Source organism: Camelus dromedarius, chromosome 18 (genome assembly GCF_036321535.1).
Source record: "Camelus dromedarius isolate mCamDro1 chromosome 18, mCamDro1.pat, whole genome shotgun sequence".
NCBI lineage: Eukaryota > Metazoa > Chordata > Mammalia > Artiodactyla > Camelidae > Camelus > Camelus dromedarius.
In genome coordinates, this window is record NC_087453.1 from 6,112,594 (window position 1) to 6,132,969 (window position 20,376).

At 44.6% G+C, this 20,376-nt stretch overlaps 2 long non-coding RNA genes across 3 annotated transcripts; one reads left to right on the plus strand and one right to left on the minus strand.

Annotated features, from left to right (window-relative positions):
* The first annotated feature begins 3,656 nt into the window (after window positions 1-3,656).
* Window positions 3,657-9,820, plus strand: LOC116147353 (uncharacterized). Its single transcript, XR_010385009.1, has 5 exons — window positions 3,657-4,181; window positions 4,749-4,856; window positions 5,230-5,558; window positions 8,943-9,593; window positions 9,726-9,820. It is a non-coding gene; the product is annotated as an uncharacterized LOC116147353 (long non-coding RNA).
* On the minus strand, window positions 9,674-18,895 carry LOC116147355 (uncharacterized). 2 transcript variants are annotated; one of them, XR_010385007.1, is made up of 3 exons: window positions 18,660-18,895; window positions 12,454-12,650; window positions 9,674-10,100 (listed from the first exon to the last, which is right to left on the minus strand). It is a non-coding gene; the product is annotated as an uncharacterized LOC116147355 (long non-coding RNA). The 2 variants fall into 2 exon arrangements; XR_010385008.1 differs by having other exon boundaries at window positions 12,442-12,650.
* Between the last annotated feature and the right edge of the window lie 1,481 nt (window positions 18,896-20,376).

A 20,376-nucleotide genomic window follows, 5' to 3' on the forward strand; every position in this document is an offset into this window, starting at 1 on the left:
TGAAGGAAGATGATTTTCTGCCAAAAGGACCAGGAAAGGCCCTGAAGCGGGAGAGCTGGAAACCTGTCCATCTTAGCCAGGAGTACCACCATTGTGCTGTTTATTCTGTTCACTTATCACACTGTTCAATACATTTAAAAACAATTTAAAACTTTTAAAAAACAGTAAAAATGAGCACTGATAGCTTTATTATTTTCGTATATGTAGGACTCAGGTTACGTGGTTCTGAGAATTGCTTTTTTTTTTCAACAGTTAAAAATTGTCAATGTGAACTATACATCCTAGAAGAATAGATACATCTTTATATATAAAAAACATGTTTTAAACTTCTTTATCCGTATTCATTCACAGTCATTACGTTTTTATTTATTATTCTAATCTCATAAAATATGTGTTTTATTATTACAGTATGTGCCCATTTTTATCTACTGAAAATTAAATGAGTAACTATTACTTCAAGGTCTTAAGGAAAAGGATCCTGAGAAGCGTTGTTTCCAGTCGGCTCTGAAATGCTTACCAGCGGGAGGGGCATGCTGACAGGTAAGTGAACCCATGAGCTTCTTACAATAACGAGAGAAAAATAGTCCCAAGCTTACTAGCTCACTGGCCAATTGCGTCCCTCAGCATGCACTTCCTGCTCCGGTCCTCAGCTGTAAATGAAGGGCTGGATCCTAAGGATTCTAAGTCCTTTGATGCATTCTCTTTCCCTTTCTCTCATACTCAGTTCTAACTGTATGAATTTTGATTAAAATCACTGCTTTGTAACCAGTGATCCTTCACAGTCGCTGGCTGGGCACCAGGTTAATCTTCTCTTCCTTCTTTAAACAGGATTGGGTGGGTGGGTCTAGAACAGTGGTTCTCAACCAGAGGTGATCCAAACCCACCCATGCTTGCCCCCTCGCTTGTAAGGGACAGTTGGCAGTTGTGGGTGACGAGTCTGCCCGTCACGGCTGTGGAGGGGGAGCTGCTGGCCTCGTGGGTCTGGGCCAGGGGAGCTGGGAAACACTCTGCAATGTGCAGGACAGGCCCCCACAACACGGAGTGATCCAGTCCAAATGTCAGCAGTGCCGGAATGAGAGCCTGGGGTCTAGAGAAATTGGAAAATGAGTGGAGGACGCTGCCGACTTCGATCCACCTGGCATTTCCCGCCCAAGAAACAACGTAACAACTTTGTCTTTTTCAACGCTGATTCTCCTCTATTGATTACATTATTCCTGCAGACTTGGGTGTGTGACTTAAATAACCCCATGTTAGACCTAAGCCCAAAGGATAAACCAGAACTGGAGGGCAAATCTCACTCATACCGTAACTACAAGAGCATTCTTTCTGTTCTAAGACTTGAAAAAGTCTTCAGAGCCTTGGTTTAATTTAATCAACAATACGTTCATCTGCATATGGCATTCAACAGCAAAGGAAACTTTTTTTTCCCCTGAGTCTTTTGTTTTCAAATCAATGGGGAACAAAGGATATCTCCCGGTCCATTCAAGCAGTTTCAATGATTCTCAAATAAACGTGGGAGTGATAGCTGAGCCATTTAAAATACACCGAGATGAGAAAGCATGCTTAGTAACCTTGTAAACATTCTATGAAATACAAGGGAACCTTTAAGAAGGATATCCAAGTGTCCTTTTTACATAATAGCCCTTTGTACTCGGAAATGTTCAGATGTCAATAAAACAGACTTGAACAGGACAGCCTAGAAGAATGCAGTTTCCAATTTTCTAGCAATGGTGCTGTTAAAACATTATTTTTCAGTTTCTTAACCCTCAGACAATTAAGTTGCCTCACCCGAAGATCAGCTCCACTTAAGGACAGCACTCTGGACCCAAATTTAACCAACTGTCCAGAGGGATTCAAAAGAAGGCTAATTTGAACGCTGAGGTTTTTGAAGCTCTCAAATGATGCCGCCGGTTTTTTTTTTCTTGAAAACACCCACAGCAGCAGCTTGGCAGGAAGCAGGAATTAGACGAGAGAACTGATGGAAACCTGTCCTCTGAACTGGGAGAAAAACTTCCAATAAACTGTGGTTTGAAATCACTGCAGGTTACATTATTCATTATTCAAACAGCCTCCAGCCTTATTACATGGCATTTTCTCTGGGCTTCTGAGCTGCCCCAAGAAATGTACTTTGGTAACAAGGACCCACCCTTTCAGAGGAAAGGAAAACCTCTGCATCGCCCCATCCTGCCTCTGCCTTCCATCTGCGTTCTATCTCCCTCTCCTATCTGCATGTTGCAATCCCCTCCCGTTTCCAAAGGCCAATGAAATCGGTCCCCCATAGGGTACTCAGCCAAGTACATTCACTGCTCAACTGTATTTTTCCTCTTTCTGAGCCCTTTCACCCACTGATTTCAAATTTCTGTTTAATAGGCCAGCCATGGCAGACCTCACCCGAACAGAGCGAGGAAAAGGCAAGCTGGAAAACCCGCACTGGGGCGATTTCGCGAAGAGGAGAGCAGCCTGATGTTTTTCATCTGAATCCTTAGGCCTCGCTCCAGCCCCACAAAGACAAGTGGCAGGAAGCTAACAGCGATAATCGAATGAGCTCAGCCAGCCTCAAATTGGTTCTTTTTAAAAAGTGTGTGTGTGGAGGGGAGGAATTACAGGCGCTCTGCCCAGGAGAAGCGAGAGAGAAAAGAAACGCACTCTCCTAGAAATCCCTGAAGTTTGCTGCCAGTGATTCAGTCCATACCTGCCCCAAAAAAGAAAATTTCCTACCTAACTGGTTTGGCTGTTTCCTGGCTACTAACTGGAGAGGTAAATAGAACCTTATCATGGCAGTTACATCTGACTTGGACATGATTTTCAAGTAAACACGGGTCATTTCAATGCTATTCCATTACCCCCTCTGCTGTCTTTGGCCTGACTGACAACACCGTCTTGGATGAAACCGACTCTATAGGAACAAGCCAGGAAAGACTGCACCTTCCACCCAGCTGGCCTCTGTGTGGCCACTGGGCGGGGCTGGGGGAGTATGTGAGGACGTTTGCCGTGAGTGACTGGGGCTCTGCAGTTATCTCGTCAGATTGTAGCTGAATGGACACATGTCCTTCCTTTGCCCTCTGGGCCCCTCCAGTGGGTTGGTTGGGATTTCTGCTATTCGCTTTGCACTCTTCAACGAATCCAACACTGGGCATTTATTTCTCTCTCTCTCTCTTCATTCAGGAAGTGGCGAGCTGAGCCCTGAGATTCTTTTCTGCTCCGATGATATAAACAAATTGCAGAGGAAGTCAAGTCAAACTTTCCCTTGCTTCTTTTGTTCTCCCAACTAGCAATTCAGAAAACAGAGCCAATTTTTTTTTTTGGATGCCTTTTAAAGATTGCTTCTAACTGGAAAGGCAGAAACTCATGGTTCTTTTTTTTTTTTTTTTTTTGATTGAAGTTCAGTCGGTTACAATGTGTCAATTTCTGGTGTACAGCACAATGTCCCAGTCATGCATATACACGCATATATTTGTTTTCATATTTTTTTTAAAAAAACAACTTATTTTATTTGTACTCCTAAACTTTTTCAAAAAAGCAGGAAGTGCCCTAGAAGGTTGTTTTGGACTTTTTCTTAAGGCTCTTTTTGAGATTTTTTTCAAACCAAATTGCTCCCTTAACATTGCAGTTACCTAAGTGTTCTTTCCTACAAATTTCAACCAAAAGAGCAATAAGGAGCTTTGCGTGGACAATGGCTAAACCTGATTTGGAGGTATCTGGTGCCCGAATTCACAGCCAAGGAGACCTAACAGTCATGATTCAATAAGCTTACCAGTCCAAAGTACACACCAGACAGAAAGGAGACATCTTATCTGTGTAATCTACAGATACTGCTTGAAAAATCACACGTAATTAAGCCCTTCTTCCAGTGGGAGCTCCTTGAAGCTTTATCACCAGCTTGTCAGATGTCATCTCTGGGTTTCATTGATGGCTCTGAGAGTGAACATTTCCAAACCAGAGGCACCTGATAATCCAGGTGACATGTTTACCACGCCTAGTCTAGTCAGCTAATAAAAGCAGCTCTGCACTCCACAACTGAAGGAAAACAGAATGGTGGAGAGAAACAGAGAGAGATTTGCAGGGTGGCTTCCCACACCGGCTGTTCTGTTACGTTAATCCTGTTGCAAGATATAAGATGTGACGGTCATCCGGATATCTGTGTGCCTCCTTGGTCCTCGGGTGGCCCTGTCTGTACACAGGTAAGTGGCCAGCTTTCAAAATAGCCCTATTTTCTAGTGAAGTGTGTTAGAGTTCAAATACAGGCTCAGGCTACTTACTGAGTCTCTGTGTTCCCTTCTGTACAATGGGGATGTTTTAATATGGCAGGACTATAATCTGGTTTAAAAATCATACATACATAGATATTTCTCACCCTGATGCGAGGCATATGCTGTGCTCTCACTTAAAGGCAGTTACGATTACCAAAATTCATAACACTGAGTTCTGGGCCAGGAGAAACTAGCATTGGTAGAATCTGAAGTGGATAGTGTTTGCAAAGTTATTTCTGTGTCAGAACATGTTTGTTCAGTCATGATTGTCTCCACCCTCCTTATCTACAAATACATATATGCTGTAGATATTTATAGACTAATGGGTCTGTAAAATCAGTTATGCACGTTGTAATTGACTGTGCAATTATCAAATAAACAGTGGATGAAAGGAAAACGCGAGGTTCTGAAGGCTGGCTTTAGTTTGCGTTTTATCTTATATTCATCGGACTGTTTATTTGCTTGTCTACCCTCTCCTCCCCGTTGATTATTTTCCAGGCATGCATTTCCCTTGAGCAACATCAGATGAGAAAGTGAGTTCGTTTCCACTGCAGGGGAGTCAAAACAGAAAACCCAGAGGCGGCGACTTGCGTGGAGGCCTCCCAGGTATGCACGGAGTGTTAGAAGCTGTGTGCACCTCCACACCCCAGGACTCCTTTTGAAGCTCTGATGTAGAAACGTGCGGTACCTTCAGTGCCTCTGGATTTCCGTAAAGCAAATAGAGCTATTGTGCCCTGATGCCATCTCCGTACACTTACAGAATTCAACAACTGCCTTCAACAGACTTTATCACTTACTTACTGTGTGCAAGGCACCAGGATACAGACAGTAGTCATCAGTGCTGGCCAACCCCAAATGAAAGCTAGACACACACTTGAAGGACCAGAAAAGCTATTTTAGATTTCAACATGTATATGCTTTTGCCTCTGAAAAACAACTTTATTTTTCATTTTAGTTTTTTATTTTTATTTGGGTACAGGTCCTGGATGGTGTGTGTGTGATGCAGGAAATACTCCCCTCCCACTCCTGCTTTGGATGGGACATACTTCCCTGCCCCACTGAGTCCGGGCTCGGTCATGTGACTTTGTTGGCTAATAGGCTGTCAGCCTGCAGGGCGCAAGCAAAGCCTTGAAAGGCGTTCGCACCGTGGGTCTCCCCTTTTTTCGGGTCCCACGTTGCCCTGGGAAGCATATGCCTGTTCATCTGAGGAGGATGAGAGACACCTAGAGCAGACCTGGCTGCAACCCACACCTTGAAGCCCAGCCCAGCCTAGATCATCTGAAAACCAGCCAAGTTGCAGATGCTTTTGTGAGATTAAATAATTACTATTTTAAGCTCCTGAGCTTCGGGTGATTTGTTACGTGACATTATTATGGCAATAGCTGACTGGTGTAGGCCCCAGAACATTTACGGGTCTTAATCTGTCTGTGGGCATACCAAGACAAGATACTAAATTACCAAAACAAAACAATTTTTAAAAGGTGCTTTGAACGCCTGCCTTACTGATTTGACTCTGTTATGTACATCAAGATTAATTATAGCCTTTCATGGACTAAATCAAACTTGAGGCCTATAATATTTTTTAAATTTTTTTTTTATTGAAGTCTAGTTGATTTATATTTTTTTAAAATCAAAGTATAGTTGATTTACAATGTTGTTAGTTTCTGGTGTATAGCATAGTGACTCAGTTATATATATATATACATTCTTTTTCAGGTTCCTTTTCATTTATAGGTTACTACAAGATACTGAATATAGCTTCCTGTGTTCTACATTAGGGCCTTATTTATTTTATATATAGTAGTTTATATCTGCTAATCTTAAACTTCTAATTTATCCCTCTTCCCTTTTTCCCTTTGGGAACCGTAAGTTTGTTTTCTGTCTGTGAGTCTTTCCGTCTTAAGAAAGTTCATCTGTATCACGTTCTTAGGTTCCACATATAACTGGTATCATATGGTATCTGTCTCTCTCTGTCTGACTGACTTCACTTAGTATGACGACCTCCAGGTCCATCCGCGTTGCTGCACCCGGCACGGCTGCATTCTTCTCTACGGCTGAGTAGTAGTGCGTCGTGTCTGTATGCCACGGCTTCTGTATCCAGTCGTCTGTAGGTGGGCGTGTAGGGGATGTAGGTTGCTTCCATGTCTTGGCTGTTGTAAACAGTGCTGCTAGGGGCTCGTGATTAAACGCAGCAACATACGATTGAAGATTAAGTGGCTGAGGCACTCATTTATTTACTTAACACCAGATTAAGCGCTCACTCCACAAACGCTTCATTCCAAAAATGTGTTCAAGGAGATGCTAGTTGTACTCTTGTGCTTGACCTTGAAGACACAGCACTGAATATTAATAGCTAACCCTTATCAAGCACTTACCAGAGGCCAGGCACGGTTCTTAGTGCTTCATCTACATCAACTATCTGAATCCTCAAAACTTAATGTGGTACTAGGTTCAATATTAGGTACTATGATTATCCCCATTTTGCAGGTGAGAAAATTGAGCCAAGGGGATCAGTGACTCACCCAAGCTTCCACGACTTGTAACTGACAAAGCTAGGACTCAAGCCTAGGCTGTCTGGGTTCAGAGCTCACATGCTTACCCACCCTGGTAAGATACAGACAGGGAGTCCACAGAGTAAAAAGGGGCAGCAACCTTAACTAAGGAGGCAGTCAATCATTGCAAACCATGGGCAAGACCAGGTTTGAAAAGAACAGGGAAACAGTGGTTAAGAATAATGGAAACACTTTCAGACAGGCAGCTAGAGAAGGCTTCTCAATGTAGGTGAAATTGTCTGAAGGATGAATGTGATCAGACACAAAATGGCAAGATGGCTGGGAGAGAAGACAGCTCAGCAGAGGGGTGGTCTTGAGGCAGTGCACAGCTTGCTGTGTTTTAGAGACGGGAAAATGGCCATTGCTGAGTTCCAGAGGCCAGCAGGGTGAGTGCGTCTCATTGCCATGGGGGTGGGGGGACATTGGTCAACAGACTTCTTGGTAAAGCACCAAACAGCAAATATTTTAAGCTTTGGGGGCCACGTGGGCTGCCTCACAATGACTCAGCTCTGATACCGTAGCGTGAAAGCAGCCGTACACAAAAAATGGATGACGTGTCTGTGTTCCAAGAAAACTGTATGTACAGACACTGAAGTTTAACTTTCACAGTTCCACAAATGGCACGTATGTCTGTGAAGACACATGGGACAGTTGCACTAGGTACATTTCCAACAGAGCAGGTAACCTCTTATGATATTTGACGCATCGTGACCTTGGAACTCGGGTAGGTTCTGTCAAAATATAAGTCACACCAGTAAAAGCAAGAGGTAATTTTGAATAAAAGTAATGACTAGGCTATTGGGTTATTTAATCATCCTACTAATCAGGATTCTCCAGAAAAACAGAGTCAATAGGATGTACAGGTGTAGGGAGACATTATTAGGGAATGGGCTCATGCAACGAGGGGGCTGAAAAGTTGCAGTTTGCTGTCTGCAGGCTGGTGCCCCAAGAGCCCGTGCTGTTGTTCCAGTCCAAGTCCACAGGCCTGAGAAACAGGAGCACCAAGGGCAGGAAAATCAATGTTCCAGCTCAAACAATGAGTGAGGAAGGGCTGACCCCTTCCCTCCTTGCCCTTTTTGTTCCTTTCAGGCCCTCCTGGGTGGGGTGATGCCACCATACAGGGAAGGGCACACTGTTTGACGGGGTCCACTGATTCCAGCGCTAATTTCATCTGGAAACACCTTCACAGACATTCCCAGAGATTACATTTAACCAGTTTACAGGCAACCCATGATCTGGTCAAGTTGACACATAAAACTGACCATTACAATCTGCTAAAGAGGAGCAAATGATATGATCACCCAGGAAAGAGAAATACTGGCAAAGATAAAAGGAATGCTCCGTCTTTACAAAGAGGGTGGCAGCCAGCCAATGGGTGTCATCATTCAAAGAGTATTTGCGATTCATCAATGCCCTAAAGATAGGCTTACCATATGATCCCGCAATCCCACTCCTGGGCATGTATCTGGAGGGAACTCTAATTTGAAAAGACACATGCACCCCAATGTTCATAGCAGCACTATGTACAATAGCCAAGACATTGAAACAACCTAAATGTCTATCAACAGAGGACTGGATAAGGAAGCTGTGGTATATTTATACAATGGAGCACTACTTGGCCATAAAAAGAATGAAATAATGTCATTTGCAGCAACATGGATGGACCTGGAGATTATCATTCTAAGTGAAGTAAGTCAGACAGAGAAAGAAAAATACCATATGATATCACTCATATGTGCAATCTAAAAAACCAAAACCAAATGAACTTATTTACAAAATAGAAACAGACTCACCAGACATAGTAAACAAACTTACACTTACCCGGGGGGAAAGGGGGTGGGAAGGGATAAACTGGGAGTTCGAGATTTGCAGATTCTACTATACATAAAATAAACAATTTTCTTCTGTATAGCACAGGGAACTATATTCAATATCTTGTAGTAACCTATAATGAAAAAGAATATGAAAACGAATATATGTATGTGTATGTACGACTGAAACATTATGCTGTACACTAGAAACTGACACATTCTAAACTGACTACACTATAATAAAAAAATTTGTAATCTGTAATGTATTCCTTATTCTAAATAAATGTTAACTTTTACAACTTTTTTCATAACTATATCCTTTTTCTTAGAGAGCCCTCAAATTGTAAAATCTTCAAGGCCTACTGACCTGGAACGAGCTCTGATTAAGCACCTATCAGATGAGCCAGACATATCTGGATGCTAGAAATACAGCCCTGAATGAAACAGACACTTGGTGACCTTAACACATGTCCGCATGCTGACACGCCTTTGAAAGGCAGAGTCCTCTCCCTTTGAGTTCAGGCTGGACCTCGGGACTTGTTTCTAAGGAGCAGAAACCCATGCAGATGACACTGGGCAACATCCAAGACTAGCCCTAAGATACGCTGCAGTTTCTTCCTTGCTCTTTCCCTCTGGAAAGCATCAGCATCATGGAAAAGTCCACATGGGGAGGAACTGAGGCCTCCAGCCGACAGCCATGTGAGCATGCATCTTAGACGCAGGTCCTCCAACGCCAGTCAAGCCTGCAGATGTTGGCAGCCTCGACCAACATCTTAACTGTATCGTGACTGCTTACAAGAGACCTTGAGCCAGAACCATCCATCCAGACTGTTCTCAGTGACTCCTGACCTCAAAGTGTGGGAGATAAGAAGTGTCTGTTCTTTTCAGCTGCTAAGTTTTGGGGTTGTTTGTTACATAGCAAGAGATAAATGCACCAACAAGAGTCCTGGCTTCATGATTCACATTCTGATGTTTGTTTGGTGGGCACTGAATAAACGTTTTTTTGAGAAATTGATGAATGACAGTAAATTAAATAAATGTATCAAATTATCATCATCCATTTGTTTACCAAATATTTATTGAGCTGCACCTTATGTTGATCTGTGTTCTAGGCATCAAGCTAGAACAATAAATGAGAAAGAAAAACCCTCCCCTCATGGGGCTTCCAGTCTGGTAGAAAACCAGGTTTCTGCTCTGTCGCTGATGCTCACTCACTGCAGGACGCTGGAACCACGCCTCCGTTTCCCAGGTATGTGCGTTATCTGAGTTAATCCCCACCACAGCCCCTTCTCCCTCACCCACCTCCATGCTGGAGCCCTTCCCAGACTCCCCTGCAACCTGGCCACGTGACACACTTCAGGCCAGCGAGACGTGAGCAGGAGATCTCTGTGAGACTTCTGGGCAGGTCCGTTGTCTCACAAAGGAAAAGATGTCCCTGGTTCGACCTGTCCGTCTTCCTTGCCTTGAGAGGAAAGCGGTGAGTCTTCCTGGAAGCATACAGAAGAAAGAATAGCAAAGCTCTGACATTCTCAAGCCACTGAAACATAACAATAACTTCCTGCTTCTGGACTTCCTTTTAAGTGAGGGGGTAAATAACTTAAGTCTCTCATGGGGTTTTGTGGTGGTGGTTGCCACTTACATCTGAAGGCATTCCCAACTGATCTAATAAAATCGAAGCAGAGAACGATTCGTTAGCCAAGGTCACAAAGCCAATGAATGGAGTGAGCCAAAAGAAAAACCAGATTTAACTGACCTCGAAATCTAGACTGTTCATCATGATGTTACGTTGTCACTGTGGTTTTCCACTAGTAAGCAAAAACACTCGAGCAAATGTATTCGCTCCAGATAGAGTAACTAGACTATCTGATGTTGCCTCAAACTCTAGGACATTCAATCCACATTTCAGTTTTAACAAGTATTTAATTGCAAATTTCTGGGCGGCTATAGAAAGTGCTGAGGAATTCTTTAATATTCATGATGATGTTGAAAATATGCTAACCATGGATTTATCTTTCAGAGGAAATTAATAAAGATCCCATTCCTTGAGGGTCCCTTCAGGAAAATAGGGGGCATCAACAATGTGCCTCCTCATTTACTCCTATCTTCCATTTTAGAGCTAAGGCTGCAGGGTGCAGGGTCAGGGTTAAACTCAGCCCTGCCATCGCCTAGAGCCTGCACCACTACAGGGGACGGGGAGGGAACAGTAAAATGGGTCCCATATGTGATAATAGACTAAATCGTCCTGGACATGGCAGCAACTCTGACAGTTTATACATGAATGCATAAAGTCTGGGAAATGCTCTGGTGGTCACTGTGGACGTGAAATAAACATGGGTCAGTTCCTGCTCCAGCCCCATCTAGCTGTGACGTTAGGGAAATCTCACAATCTCTCTAAGCCTCAGTTTCTTCCTCTATGCAATGGAGAGAATATTAATACAACCTCCTAGAACTGCTCCAGGGACTCCATGGGGCAAAGCTGCTGGGCTCCCGGCAGGCTGCCCAGCCAGCCCTTGACGAGTATTAACGGTTACCATTATTGTAATCATTGCACCATATTTCCTCCCTCTATGCAACGGAGACAGTTTTGTTTTGATCTGGGTATTTCTTCTCGACAATTAGGTGCGCTCTCAGTACTAGAAGGAATATGTCATAACCCGACAGCAAATGATCTCTGCAAAAGCAAAATGTCCTGAATTCTGCTAAAAAACAATCTGTTTTCTGTACCCACGGCAGAGAACAAAATGCAAAGAGAACACGGTGAGGATGCCTGGGGGTGGAGAGCAGAGGGTTTTGCTGGCCTGGCTGGGAGGTTATTTCTGCTACCCCACCCTGTCCCCTGCGACCACTTCCCCTCTTGTCCTCACTGGCCTGGTTCTCCCTTCTCAAGCCTGTTCTGCAGCTACACCAGCACTTTGTTTTAAAATAGATGCCTGATCTCACCCCTCAAAAGTAGTGTCTTGGTTTATAGGAGAAAGACCGAACACAGCCGGCGGTTCCCTAATTTCCAAGGAAGACCTGTGGTCTTCGAACGTGGCCCCCCGGTCTTCATGTCCCCTGGGATGAGGGCTGGCCTGGTGACTTTCTAACAGACAGACATGGTGGAGCATCACTTCGTAATCAGGGGACCGAGGACCGGGACGTCCACCTTGCTCACAGCTTCCATCGCCTGCTCAGCTTGTACGCTTTGATGAAGCAAGTGGCCGTGCTGGGAACCTCCTGTGGCAAAGAGCTGAGGGAGGCCTCTGATCAGCAGCAAGAAAAGACCTGAGGTCCTCAATCCAACAGCCCTCAAGGAAGCCCATGTACCAACAGCCACATGAGCTTGGAGGCAGACTCTTCTCCAGCTGGGCTTTCGGATGAGACCTCAGACTACACTGACACCTTGAATGCAGACTTGTGGGAGACCCAGTGAAGCAGGGTCCAGATTCCCATCCGCAGAAACCGTGAGAAAATAACTGTGCCTTGTTATAAGCTGCTATGGGCAGGGAGGATATTTTGTTACACAGCAAAAGATAACGAATACAGACCAACCCAGTCAACCCATAATAAAGAGGAAGAAAGGAAAGAGCCGGATCAGGAGCTAGCATCTCTGGGCTCTGGCCACATTTTACCACCCAACTACATCGGTGGTCTTAGAAAAGGCATTTCCCTTTCTTGCCTCAATTTCTTCTTCTATCAAAGACAAGGGTTGAATTGGGGATTGTAATTTTCTGTAGTTTTTCTCCTTAAAAGTCTTGTGATGTTTCACCCTGGGCTCACATTCTACTCAGCAACAATCAGTATTAGACAGACACTGTCCTCATGAACAGGGATGGGGTTTCCGCTCACCCCAGGCCTCACCCGGATCAGGCATGGCAGGTGAGGCCGTGGTCCTGAAACAATGACCCCTTGCAGTAGGCTGGTTCTTCTGAGGAGCAGACCGGCAGATGCCAAGTTGGGGGAAAACACACAAGACATTTCCTGGGGGAAACTCATAGGACAGGAACGTGGGGAGGGAGCCAGAGGAGAAGAATGAGACCGCAGCTCTGGTCTGACCCCTGCAGAGGAGAGAAGAGAGAACCGGTGGGTAGGGGGAGTCTGAGACTGTGGCGCAGTTCTAAGAGAGTTCTGGCAAAGCCCATGCCTCCCAGAAGGGAGCCTGCTTTAGTTCCCAGGTCGCAAGCAGCCGCTGGAAAGGAGTAACCTGAAGGAGCCGTGGGCTCAGCACAAATGTGGATTTCAGAGCAGGCATCCGGGCCCCCGGCAATTACAGCCCCTGCCCTGGGAGCCCCGAGAGACACATGTCCATGGCTTCCACGTCCCCTGGGGTTCCTTTTAGTCTAAAAATCCCACCCAAATGTGGGGCCAACAGGATGAACATGGCCTGCAAATGCATTTTGATTGGCTTGTGGTGTTTAATAAAAGACACAAATGAACTTACAGAACAGAAACAGACTCACAGACATAGAAAGCAAACTCATGGTTAACCAGCGGGAAAAGGGTGTGGGAAGGGATAAAATGGGAGTTCCAGATTTGCAGATACTAACTACTATATATAAAATAGATAAACAACAAGTTTATACTGTATAGCACAGGGAACTATATTCAGTATCTTATAGTAACCTATAATGAAAAAGAATATGAAAAGGAATGTATGTCTGTATATGTATGACTGAAATATTATGCTGTACACCAGAAATTGACACATTGTAAACTGACTGTACTTCAATCTAAAAAAATTAGCTGCAGCACCAAAACCTCTGCTCACAAACAAAAATTTTGATACATTGGACAGCATCAATATTTAAAACATGTGCTCTGTGAAGGACACTGTTGAGACAATAAAAAGATGAACCACAGACTAAAAGAAAATATTTGCAAATCACATATATGACCAAGGATCTGTATCCAGAATGTCTGTTTAGAAACTTTCTAACTAAGATAAGAAGAAAACAAACCACCTAATATTTTTAAGTGGGAAAAAAATTTGACCAGACGTGAATAAAAGAATACTTACCGATGACAAGCAAATGAGAAAATGTTCAACATCTTGAGTCACTATGTAGAGAGACTACAAACCTATGAGAATGGTTAAAATTAAAAAAATATATATCAAGTGCTAGTTTTAATAGAGCTGATGTCTTATTAAATAAAATAATGTGTTTGATACGGGGCAAATAACACATCCCTAATACACATTATTGAAAATTTCAAAAGAAAATTAAGAACCGGAGCTTTAGAAGAGAAGGCTAGAAAGGAGAGGGACTAAAATCGGAATCAAATGTCACTGTAGAGGAGTTCACCTCAAAGGAATTAATTTCTCTTCCTAAAAATTTCAACTACTACCAGGTCATCTGCCGTTTTACAGGACCAGTAGGATGGTATGAAAACGACGTCACATTTACCAAACATCTGCTGTTTCTCAGGTACTTCACTCGGACTCTCACATTGCTAGTCCCAGGTTATAGATGTGGCTCAGAGAAGTCAGTAGTTCGCCCAAGGCCACACAGCAAATAAATAGCAGAGCCAGAATTTCCAAGATGCTTGTTGTCTCCTCTTTACACAATACAGCCTTCCAAACCGGGAAGACACAGCAGCAGAGAGAGTGATGTTGCTCCCTCAGGGGAAATTTCTCACTTTATTTAACAAGCTTCCTGCACACATAAAATCCTTCCTCCCATCCCCACCACCACTTTCCGGCCGGCTGAGCTCCTCCATTTTTAGTCTTCTATTAGGCACCTGCCTCTCCCCCACATCTACACCCCCCACCCTGCTATGTTAGCCAGTGTTACTCAACATGTTGTTCATTTGCACCCCCCCCACCAAGGAAGAGTTTTAGACATTTTTTCTAATTACCTCCCCCTCGATACATTAATACCACAGATACACTGTGTATCTGTTCATGTACTGTGCATATTTGTGTGATCTGTAAAAAGACTATAATTTTTGAGAAATCAAGAAACAGTGTGGCCCCCTTGAGGGCAGTTGTGTGTCCCCTGGGAACGTGGGTGTCGGGGTGGTGGCAGCAGCAGCAGCAGAGTATGAAACGGGGCTGAGCTGGGGCCCGGCGCTGCTGTAGGAGCTTTGCCGGCAGCACCTCGCCCGGCCCTCTGCTCACACGCTGATTTCCGGGCATACCCAGAACTGGGAAGCTGCATTATTCTACTGGCCCCTTCTTGAAAATGGAAAATTTTACTTTCATTTTGCTCTTCCCCAATCTCTCTCCACTGTTGTCCACTTACAGACTAGAAGCAGAAGTGAGTCTAGGAAAGTAAAACCACAGGACAATGTCCGCTTCTCTTCCAGGTGGCAAGATTCCTTCCTCCTCCTCATCCCTAATTCCGTACTTTTCCCAGCTTTTAAAGTGTGTTCTGAATTGTTCCTTTAATTTCAAAGGTCCTTCTGAGTCACTGTTCCCAGAGAAGGATTCACACTTTGAAAACGTCCTAAACCAGCTAGAAAATCGAGATGGCTAACCTTCACAACCACTGAGCTCGGTTCTTTTCAAGGATTGTCAATATTTCATTTTTTCAACAACTGCCATTTTACAGGTGAGAACTGGAGGCTCGGAGAAGTCGGTTAATTCACCCTCGGTCACATGAGGACATGTGGTGGCCAGCCTGGCTGCAAATCCAGGACAGACTGGCTCCGGGTGTATGCTGCTAACCGCAATGAGAAGCCACCGCTTAATTTTAGTCTATCACTTCCCTCAAAGTGGGAGGAAACAGAAGTTGGAGATTTTTCAAAGGGGGAGGGGGTACCTCTGTGTTTTATCTAAGTTTATTCTCCCAGCCACAAAAGAGTAGCCTGGAGCTTAGTAGCACACAGAATTTTCTTTTAGTGGTGCTTCTGATACCTGATTAAGATTTGCTGCCCGGCCATTTACTTTACTGCTTTAGCAAGAGATTTCTCTCTTCCTAGTCTATTACTATATTATAAAGTGATTCCCTCAAGGGGGAAACTTCCCAGCGAAGACGAGACTCCAAGGGGAAAAGCTCACCCTCTCACACTTTGCCAGAGGTGCCCAGGATCTCCCACCAGATTTAAATCATGAACTGTGTTTTCTACGTTGCTCAGATTTGCTTTTCCACATGCTCTTCTTTAGCGTGGCTTGTATTATGGTAACCTTGAATCGCTTCCTGTGTTCTTGGAGAATTAAGTGAACATCCTTTTAGGGTTTTTTTCCATAGTAAAGGGAAGAAAAAACTTTATGTCTATAATGATCTATAATATTTCTCTTCTATTATGTATGAAATAACCAGGAATATGCCTTCAGCTATGCACTTGATACAAATTATCTCTAATCCCTTTGACAGCTTCCAGTAAATGTCCTGACACCCAGTTTCAGATAAGAAAAGGAATCTCAGAAAAGGGAAGTGACTTGCCTGGGAACACACAACGGAGTATTGACAGAAGCAGATTTCAAGCTCCCCTTTTACTATTCCCAGGACTCACATGATTTGCAGTAACACCATTTTCCACATGTGGCCAGAATATTAGTCAAAAAACCTTTTTTTCTGGCATCCTTGAAACTTCCAGCAGAAGTCTAAAGTTTCTATTTCTAACCCAACAAATGCCCCGCCTCCTAAAAAAAATTCTTGACATTTTTTTTTAATTCTTTGGTTCTTGAAACTGGCAGCAGACTTCCAGTTTCTGGTCCAGCATGTAAGACGCTTAGAAGTCACCACTTTTTCATAGCAACAGGTCAAACCTGAACAAACTGAAAAATTAATGCTCTTCTTAGATCAGCAAGACAGTGAGATCACAGGGCAAACCACTGCCCCCAAACTGGAGGGACAGACAGGTGAACACAGAAAATCACAACTTACTAGACCACCGATCTTCTCGGGAGCCAGTGCCAGGGTAGGGAAACCAGAATTGAAATTGACGAACTGTGGGCAGCTTCATGTGGACAAATCTGAGACTCAAAAACTCCAGGGGTACCCAGCCACGGGGTGGGGGTGGGGCACATCTTATGAGTCTTATTTGACCAGCTTCTCACAGTGAATATCTGTGAAAAGCTCCCTCGGGCTCCCAGCAGGGGAGGGAAAAGGAGCCGTGCTGAACCAGGCCAGGGCAGTCTGTTCTTCTTAACCAGTCCTGCCCTCAGGAGAAACTATTTAAGCAGGACTTAACCTGCTGGGATTTTATCAGAGCCTAAATGACATATGGAAAGGAAAGTACCTAACTTCAGGTCCCTGTAGCTTTCCACGGGGAGAAAGAGAAACAGCCAGCTCGAGCCCACTCTAGCCACCCGCCCCACCTAAGGGTGTGAGGAAGATGAACCGAAAGGCACTTGCAGGAGTCACAGGCTCACAAAAAAGACTGAGGCTTAACCAGAGGACCACACAATACTTCCCCTCCCCTCCCGCCTCACCACATCACTGAACACCTACAGCAGTTCCTTTTACCTGGCACATCAAGTCAGGCTATTAGTTAAAAAAAAAAAATTACAAGGCATACTAAAAAGCAAAAAATACAGTTTGGAGAGAGAGTATGCATCAGAAGCAGACTCAGATGTGGCCAGGATGGTGGACTTCTCAGACTGGGAATTGAAGGCAACTATGATTAAGAGATGCTAAGGACTTCAGTGGGTAGACAGCGTGTAAGAACAGATGGGTCTTGTACGCAGACAGAAATTCTGAGAAATAATTAAAAAGAAATGCTAGAGATAAAAAAAAACCACTAACAGAAATGAAGAATGTCTTTAATTGGTTCACTAGTAGACAGGATATGGCTGACGGAAGATCTCTGAGCTTGAGAATGTATCAATAGGAGCCTCATAGACCAAAAACCATAGAGAATGAAGACCGAAACAAACCAGAATGGAATGTCTGAGGACTGTGGGAGAACTGCAAAAGGGGGAACATGTGTGGGAGGGGAAGAAGAAAGAGAAAAAGCAACAGAAGAAATATCTGAAGCCCTAATGAAGGGAATTTCCCCCAAATTAATGTCAGACACTGAACCACAGATCCAGGAAGCCCAGAGACATCAAACAGGATCAGTGCCTACATCCAGGCTACATCGTATTTCTATGTAGAACCACCTCTAGGCATATCATATTTAAACTTCAGAAAACCAAAACCAAGAAAAAAAAAATCCCTGAAGGAAGTCAGAGGGAAAATCACCTGACTAAGGGACAAAGATTAGAAAGATATCTGCATTCTCAGGAACTAAGCAAGCAAAAATAGTAAGAGGGAAATACTGGGTTTGAGAGGGGAGAAAACAAAAACAAAACACCTGAGAATTCTGTCCCGGGCAAAATTATCCTTCAAAAGTGAAGGAGAAATAAAGACTTTCTTAGACAACCTAAGATTGAGAAGACTTGTTGCCAGCAGAGCAGCGTGGTAAGACATGTAAAAAGAAGTTCTTTAGAGAGAAGGAAAATAGGTCAGACACTCCGAGCTACATGAAGAAAGAAGAGCATCAGAAAAGGAGTAAGTGAAGGTAAAATAAGGATGTTTATTTTTCTTATTCTTAATTGCTTTAACAGATAACACTTTGTTCAAAATAATAACAGCTACAATGTATTCACGTATAGATGTGTCTGTATGTATATACATGCTCATGTATAAGTGAAGTGAATGACCGCAATGACGCAAGGGATGGGGAGCAATCAGGATGACGCATGTTACGAGGTGCTTGTACTGCCTGTGAAGTGGTGTAGTGTTATTTGAAAGTTGGACTTGGATCAATTATAAATGTATATATCTGTGTGTGTAAATGTGTATGTGCATAAGTGTATATTGCAAATTCTAGGGCCGCCACTGAAAGAAGCAAGAAACACAGCCACACAGCCTACTGCATGCGCGGCCTGGGAAAGCTACCACCCCTCTCCGGTGGGGAAACTGGGCTCTGGACCCAGACTGACCAAGCAGGCTGCAGGCAGCCGTGCTCACTTAAGCTTCTCAGCCGGAAAGAGGTGTTATTTTTACTCCCTCGCGTGGCCAGTCCAGACACGCGTGGCCCTACCTTCAGTGCAGGGCAGGGCCCAGCTGTTATAACCCCAGCAGCTCCGTCCCCTCTGGGACCGTCTGCAAAATGATGTCGGCTTGCTGTTTCCTTACCTGTTAGTGTCCATGCCCTCAGAACCTGAAAGCCAGATTTTAAAAGATGAAAACCGCAGGTGCGTGTCTTGTTCACATCTGTCTCCCAGGCCCAGCACGGTGCCTGGCTCAGGGGGTTTCAAGAAAGAGCGGGAAAGAAGGTGGAGGATGGAAGGAGGGAACGATGGGAGGGAGGAGGGAAGGAAAGAGGGGGGAGGGGCGGGGAGAGGAAAGGAGGAAGGAATGAGTTTCCTAGAAACTGCTTCAGCTGAATCTCTTAGGAAAAGTTTGCCATGAAGTTTTAGACAGAGTAAGGGTCAAAGTTCTGCCTTTTTACTGCTTCAGTGCTTGTAAAGTGTGTGTCAGCAGCTCAGCCAGAGAAGGATAATGCCATTGATCAAAGGGATGAGGGAGGAGGCGAGGGTTGAGGGCAGAGGGATGCTAGGATGCTGCTGAGAAATACACTGAAAGCCTTCAGCCTGGAAAGTTGAAATCTGGTCAGGGACGGGATAAAACCTAACTATTCTCACTCAAAAAAGCTGCCTCTCAGCTCGGCACGGGCATTGGGACAGAACCCCTACAGGCCAAAGGGACGAGCCTGAAAGACAAGTCTTAAGACAGTAAAGACGGAGAAGCAAGCCATGGCCCTTGAGCAACGGGACAGGCAAAATAAATCATCCATATGTCCATCCGTCCATCCAGTGACTACTCGCTGGCTGCCCAAGTCAGGCACTGCTGTGGACACGGGCATGGCTCTCTCTCTCAGGAAGTTCACATCCTGACATGGGAGACAGTCCACAGGTAAGCCAAGAAATAAATGGGATAACACTGGGTCCTAGCAAGGACCCAGGAGAAAATGAGACAAGATTATACGTGAAGGAGTGACTCAGGACAGTAACTTCAGGTGGCGAGCTTAGAAAAGCCCTCGGAGCAGAAGGGTTCACTTGGCGGGGCGGAGACTGCTGTCCTGACAGAGGCCTGTGTGCACCCTGGCCCTGGGCTGCCTCTGGGACCTTAGTTTCAGGAGAATCCCCCACTGAGTCCCAGTGAGAATGGCTCGCTGTGCTTAAAGGTGGCTTGTGACACACACTTGTTTTCCTCCTGGGGGTCTGGAACCTGGGTACCTGTTAGGTACAGGGTGCTGCCTTAACCAGCCCCTACTGGAAACCCTGGGCACTGGGTCTCTAATAAGTTTCTGTGGTTGGACAGTGCTCCACACAGGATGTCACTCCTCACTGAGGGTGGAATTAAGCCGGCTCTGCCTGCCACTGCTGGGAGAGGACCCCCGGAAGCTTGCTTCTGGGATCCCCTAGACTTCACCCCACACGGCTTTTCTCTTGGCTGACTTTTCTTTGTATCTTTTCACTGTAGTAAATCATGGCCGTGCTGGGTCCTGGGAGTCCTCCTGGTGAGTCCTCAAATCCCAACATAGCCTCTTTGAGGACGTGACATTTGAGCTAACCCCTAAATGAGAAAAGAGCCAACCCTGGGACGATCTAAGACAGAAGTATCTCAAGCAGACAGAACAGCTTGTGCAAAGGCCCTGAGGCCAAAATGAGCTTGGTGGGTTTTAGAAATTGAAAAAAAAAAAATTAAGTGTAGTTGGAGCACTGTGCAGGGGAAGTTGAGAGGTGGCAGGTCAGGTGGAATCTGATAAACCAGGTGGAAAATCTAAATGTGATTCTAAGTGGGGTGGGAAGCAACTGGAAGGCTTCAGAAGAAAATGACTTTGAATGAG